Here is a 6961-nt window from a genome sequence, read left to right as displayed (position 1 = left end):
GTTTCTTACACTGAATATAGTTTTCGCGAACGAACAAAAAGGGTCGATTTCTTTGTACACGTTGTCACGAGCTCTTCCGAAACACGAAAAATCATCGATTTTCGACATGATTTAAGCATTTTCGCGTAGAATTCGATGTTTTTTCGCCGAAAAATGATCGTTGCATTTTGGGAGTGAAATTATTCGAGTTTAGGGTATTTTTATTTCGCTGCCTGAGAATTTTTCGTATTTTATCGGAAAAAATTTTCTAGGCAAGCTTCTCTATCTATAGTGCTCTCAGACATAGAATAGTCCTCTGTATGCTCTTTTCATCTTTATTTCGAAAGATTTTCCAAGAATATTGCGGTTCTTTACAATGAATATAGTTTTCGCGAACGAAAAAAGGGTGTGATTTCTTTTACACGTTGTCACGAACTCTTACCGAAAGCCGAAAAATCATCGATTTTCGACAAGTTTGAGCATTTTTCGCGTAGAATTCGTTGTTTTTTCGCCGAAAATGATCGTTGCTATTTTGGGAGTAAAATTTTTTCGAGTTTTCGGGTACTTTTATTTCGCTGCCTGAGAATTTTTTCGTATTTTATCGAAAAAAATTTTCTAGCAAGCTTCCGATCTATAAGTGCTCTCTATATAGAATAGTTTTCTGTATGCTCTTTTCAGCCTTTTTCTACATATTTTCAAAGAATATTGCGGTCATAACTCTGTATATAGTTTTCGCGAACGAAAAAAAGGGCCGATTTCTTGTACACGTTGTCACGAACTTCTTCCGAAAACGAAAAATCATCGATTTTCGACATGATTTAAGCATTTTTCGCGTCGAATTCGATTTTTTTGCGCCGAAAAATGTTCCGTTGCTATTTTGGGAGTGAAATTTTTTTCGGTTTTAGGTACTTTTATTTCGCTGCCTGAGAATTTTTTCGTTTTTATCGAAAAACTTTTCTTCGCAAGCTTCCGCATCTATAAGTGCTCTGACTATAGAATAGTTTTCTGATGCTCTTTTCAGCCTTTTTTTTCTACAGATTTCAAGAATATTGCGGTTCTAACACTGAATATAGTTTTCCCGCGAACGAAAAAAGGGCTGATTTCTTTGTACAGTTGTCACGAAATCTCTTCAAAAGACGAAAAATCATCGATTTTCGACATGTTTTGAGCATTTTTTCGCGTAGAATCGATGTTTTTCCGCCGAAAAATATCGTTGCTATTTTTGGGAGTGAAATTTTTTCGAGTTTTAGGTACTTTTATTTCGCTGCCTGAGAATTTTTCGTATTTTATCGAAAAATTTTCTAGCAAGCTTCCCGATCTATAGTTCTCCTCTGACTATAGAATAGTTTTCTGTATGCTCTTTCAGCCTTTTTTCGACAGATTTTCCAAGAAATTGCGGTTCATAACACTGAATATAATTTTCGCGAACGAAAAAAGGGCGATTCTTTGTACACATTGTCACGAACTCTTCAGAAGATGAAAAATCAATCGATTTTCGATGTTTTGTGAATTTTTCGCGTAGAATTCGATGTTTTTTTCGCGAAAAATGATCGTTACGATTTTGGGAGTGAAATTTTTTCGAGTTTTCGGGTTACTTTTTTTTCGTGCCTGAGAATTTTTTCGTATTTTTATTGAAAAAATTTTCTAGCAAGCTTCGCTTATAGGTGCTCTCAGACTATAGATTAGTCCTCTGTATGCTCTTTTCAGCCTTTATTTCGAAGGATTTCCAAGAATTGGGTTAATTTTTCATACACTGAATATAGTCTCTCGAACGAAATAAAAGGGCCGATTTCTTTGTACACATTGTCACGAACTCTTCGAAAAGATGAAAATCATCGATTTTTCGAAATGTTTTGAGCATTATTCTTCGCGTAGAATTTGATGTTTTTTCGCCGAAAAATTATCGTTGATATTTGGGAGTAAAATTTTTTCGAGCTTATAGGTACTTTTATTTCGCTGCCTGAGAATTTTTTCGTATTTATCGAAAAAATTTCTCTAGCAAGCTTCCCGATCTATAAGTGCGCTCTGACTATAGAATAGTTTTCTGTATGCTCTTTCAGCCTTTTTTTCTACTGTCACGTCTTTTAGTGACGATTCGATTACCAAAACGTACCAGCCGGAGATTTGGATTTGTCCTTCCGTCACATATACGAAAAGTTTTTGAAATTTTATCACGTATATATTTTTACTTGTACAAATTCACATACACATGGTTACGATACGATTATTAAAATATTTACCTTTATATAACATATAACCGCATAATTAACATTATATTCACTGTAAAATTCTATTTTGTATTATAGGGGTTTATTCCACTTGCGAGGCAGAAAAAACGCGTTTTTTTGTGAATTTTTTCCGACGAGGCATTTTATTTTATACATTAATTGAAAAAATGTACTTAAAGAGAATTTAATGTACTTTAACAATCAGCGGTTTATTTAAAAAAATATTGGATCCCCTAGCTCCTGTAGATGATCTGCGGAGAGACCTCCAAAAAAAAGTGCTTGGCGGTGTACAAGATATCTCTGGTCCAAATTATCTGAAAACCAAAAACCAAAAATATTTAGTTTTATAATAAATACAGGTAATGATCGAAGGTCTAGTCAAAATTTTGATTTTTGACAAAATGGCGGCTGTTCAAAAAAAAAATTCAGTTTTTCATGAAAATTTTCACTTCAAAGTGGCTTAAAAAAATCGAAATTATTGTCCAAAACCTTATTCCTTCGATCATTACCTGAAAATATATCTGAAAGTCGTGTGAAATTTCAAACCGATCGGTTTAGCGGTTTCGGAGAAATTTTGTTCACCGACTCTGAAAACACGGTTTCGAGATAAACGCGTTTAAAGTTTCGGGAATGATTACACTAAATTAAAAATTTTTTTTTTCAACTTACATCGTGTCATCTATTCCAGTACCATAAGAGGAACCCTCTACTTCGTCGTTTGCATCCAAAATGTTTAGTTGTTGTTGTCTACGAGCCATTCTCCCCTCGCGCGTCGACCCTTGCGCTCTTGCGTCCGAAATTGAGATGCGCTCTGCGTCCTCTTTACTCACGAAGGAATGAGCATTGGGTCCAAGTGATAATCCCATAGCACTCATATAATAAAGAAGAGATGTTTTACCTTCATTAAAGACCCCGGCTGCAATGTTTGCAGCTATTTCCACAATTTTAGAGCCAGCTGGAATAATTTTTGGAGTTATTTTCCATATCAGCTGATTATAACTTTCATTATTGTTCTGGGTAAAACCACCAACGCATCGTTCCAATAATTTTTGTTACTTAGATCTTCGTAAATTGGAAAAATAGCTGTTGCAACATCAGGTGGTAAGGCCTCATAATCAAACTGCTATCATCATATTCCACGGTTTTCGGATTAAAAACGTTCTTCCGTTTATTTCTTCGAGACAACTGTTCACTGGAAGTTCTACGAGTTTCTCTGCTAATTTACGAGGCATTTTTTACTTTAATTAATTAAACTATACACACTGAGAAATACACAAACTGAGCAAAAACACAACTTGTCCACGTGGAAGATCACTTTTAACTGATGAGTTCACATTTTTAACTTAAAATCCTCAACATAGGTTTCACGTATAAACTAGACCTTTTGTATTATTATCTTAGGGTCCCAAACACATATAAGTCGAGATCAAAAGTATAGCGGCTACCAGAAACAGCTGCTACTCCGGCTCGTGCTCCGCTTACTTTCGAACGCTCGGAGACGTTCTTACTAATACGCTCATATCTCCGAAACTAATTGTCGGATCGATTTGAAATTTTCAGAGAATATTCTTGAATATATTTACATTCAAAAAATGAAAAAAAAAAAAAAATTTTTTTTGAAAATTACAAAGTGGATATCAACCCCTTAAGTACTCTATGAACGACCATCGATAAAATATCATTTTTGGCAGCAGACGGTAATAGTAGAACACAATGTCAATTGTCGTTCATAGAGACACCTGTCTTACCGACAAACTTAGGTCGGTAAGCGGATCTTTCGATAAGTGGAAGTCGGTAATACCGACTTCGTGCTCCTACATTACCGACACTTATTATTAATATTTGGATAATATATAATGATTACTACTAGCATTTGGCCTTATTTAAATAATTGCTACAAATAATTATTACTATTTCATTTTTTCTTCTAATGAGAATAAACTCAAACAATTATTAATAATTAATAAAACTAATAGTTAATAACATTTATATAAGGCAATAATGCTAGCCAGCACATAAGAAATTCCCACAGTCGTAATAAAGCACACGTGCAATGAAAGGAATCTCTTAGCTCAAGTATAATGCGCACGTGCAGTTCTGGGAATTTCTGCCTGATAGTAACCTGATACTTTAGCTGCTACCGGGAATTAGCGCTTGATAGTAAATGATATTTTTTCGAGGGCAAATTCCATTCCCAGCTGACGACAGCAATTTAGAACTTGATTGTAACTAATATTTATTCACACGTGCAAACTTAAAGATCAGCAGATTCCTTTCCCACGGGTTGGTAAGGGTCGGTAGTGGGGAAGCACCTAGCGCGAGTGGGGGTACTCCCTCTCTGCCGTACGGGACTCGACGTGGGGAGCTTAGAGACTCCTCTCCGGCAGTCTACCGGCAACCTCTATACTCTTAACATTAAATCTTAATTACCTCTGTTAATTATTATACTTATACTTTGTGCTTGAAAGTCTCTCTTCCAACGCAACTACTTCTTATACAAGACAGTCTTTTTCAAGATAGTCTTTCAATATACGTTAACGAAGCTTAACATAAGAGCAGTCTTTCTCAAGACACTCTTTTTTTATACGTTACAACTTAATTAACCTGGAAGACAGACTTTCTCATATTATAAATTCTTAACATAAGTTAATAATTTATCTTATTTACAATTCGCTTGATATACCATTTTATATAAGAGTTCGTACACGTCGGCGCATTATAACCGTTTATTATACTTGCGTACAGTAACGCACTTTAACACGCTACGTTCATAATCCGTGTTACTATTGTAATATTCCGTGTGACAGTTACTACGAGTGACCAGAATTGTGTAACCAATTGTGCAACTCTTGCTTATTTTTAATCTTTAAAGAATATACTTTAATTTTACTGTTAATCAAGTGATATTCATTTAATACATAACCTTTCTACACCGAAATCCTGTGACCACTCAATCAACTCAATCAACCCAAAGGAGCTTGGGCCCGTGGATTATCGGCATTTGGCACAAATCGATTTTCTAGGGACGTATTCATCTATTTCAAGGGTAAGTACCCCTCATCCATCATAATCTTACAAGTTATTACCTCTTATTGGCTTCCTAAGATCATCTAGCCCAGATCCCGAGTAAAGTCCAGCTCCACGGATTGACTCAAAATAGGGCACTCTTCTTAACCGAGTAAATTCTGGAAAAAGATTGACCCGGGAAAGGAAGATTAAAATTTGTTCTTACTCCTCTTGACAACCCCATCTGGGACGTCACACTACAGATTTTCAAAAAATATGCGGTTCATAACATGAATATAGTTTCGCGAACGAAAAAAAAGGGCTGATTTCTTTGTACACGTTGTCACGAACTCTTCTGAAAGACGAAAATCATCGATTTTCGAATGTTTTGAGCATTATTCGCGTAGAATTCGATGTTTTTTCCGCCGAAAAATTATCGTTAATATTTTGGGAGTGAAATTTTTCGAGTTTAGGGTACTTTTATTTCGCTGCCTGAGAAATTTTCCGTATTTTATCGAAAAATTTTCTAGCAAGCTTCCCGATCTTAAGTTCTCTCTGACTATAGATAGTTTTCTGTATGCTCTTTTCAGCCTTTTTTTCCGACAGATTTTCAAGAATATTGCGGTTCAAACACTGAATTAGTTTTTCGCGAACGAAAAAAAGGGCCGTTCTTTTGTACACATTGTCACGAACCTCTTCGGAAAGATGAAAAATAATCGATTTTCGAATGTTTTGAGCATTATTCGCGTAGAATTCGATGTTTTTCGACGAAAATGATCGTTGCTATTTTGGGAGTTAAATTTTTTCGAGTTTTAGGGTACTTTTATTTCGCTGCCTGAGAATTTTTTCGTTTTATCGAAAAAATTTTCTAGCAAACTTCCCGATCTATAAGTTCTCTCTGACTATAGAATAGTTTTCTGTCTGCTCTTTTCGCCTTTTTTTCGACAGTTTTCCAAGAATTTGCGGTTCATAACACTGAATATAGTTTTCGCGATCGAAAAAATGGCCGATTTCTTTGTACCATTTGTCACGAACTCTTCGGAAGATGAAAAAATCATCGATTTTCGAGTTGTTTGTGAATTTTTCGCGTAGAATTCGATGTTTTTTCGACGATAAATGATCGTTGCTATTTTGGGAGTGAATTTTTTCGAGTTTAGGGGTACTTTTATTTCGCTTGCCTGAGAATTTTTTCGTATTTTATCGAAAAAATTTTCTAGCAACTTCCCGATCTATAAGTTCTCTCTGACTATAGAATAGTTTTCTGTATGCTCTTTTTCAGCCTTTTTTTCGACAGATTTTCCAAGAATATTGCGGTTCATAACACTGAATATAGTTTTTCGCGATCGAAAAAAAGGGCCGATTTCTTTGCCACATTGTCACGAACTCTTCGGAAAGATGAAAATCATCGATTTTCGAGATTTTGTGAATTTTTCGCGTAGAATTCGATGTTTTTTTCGACGAAAAATGATCGTTACGCTTTTGGAGTGAAATTTTTCGAGTTTTAGGGTACTTTTTTTTCGCTGCCTGAGAATTTTTGTTATTTTATCGGAAAAATTTTCTAGCAAGCTTCTTATCTATAATTGTGCTCTCAGACTATAGAGGAGTCCTCTGTATGCTCTTTTCATCTTTTATTCGAAAGATTTTCCAAGAATATTGCGGTTCTTTTACACTGAATATAGTTTTCGCGAACGAAAAAAAGGGTGTGATTTCTTTGTACACGTTGTCACGAACTCTTACCGAAAGACGAA

At 35.2% G+C, this 6961-nt stretch overlaps 1 long non-coding RNA gene across 1 annotated transcript; it reads right to left on the bottom strand.

Annotated features, from left to right (window-relative positions):
- Positions 1 to 2319: 2319 nt before the first annotated feature.
- LOC122516215 lies at positions 2320 to 3537 on the bottom strand. The gene is made up of 2 exons (XR_006303509.1): positions 2877 to 3537; positions 2320 to 2521 (listed from the first exon to the last, which is right to left on the bottom strand). It is a non-coding gene; the product is annotated as an uncharacterized LOC122516215 (long non-coding RNA).
- Positions 3538 to 6961: the final 3424 nt, after the last annotated feature.

The sequence above is a fragment of the Polistes fuscatus genome, unplaced genomic scaffold (assembly GCF_010416935.1).
Source record: "Polistes fuscatus isolate 324 unplaced genomic scaffold, CU_Pfus_HIC Scaffold2, whole genome shotgun sequence".
NCBI classification, from domain to species: domain Eukaryota; kingdom Metazoa; phylum Arthropoda; class Insecta; order Hymenoptera; family Vespidae; genus Polistes; species Polistes fuscatus.
Note: the sequence above shows the minus strand (reverse complement) of the source record. Positions and strands in the feature narration are given on the sequence as shown.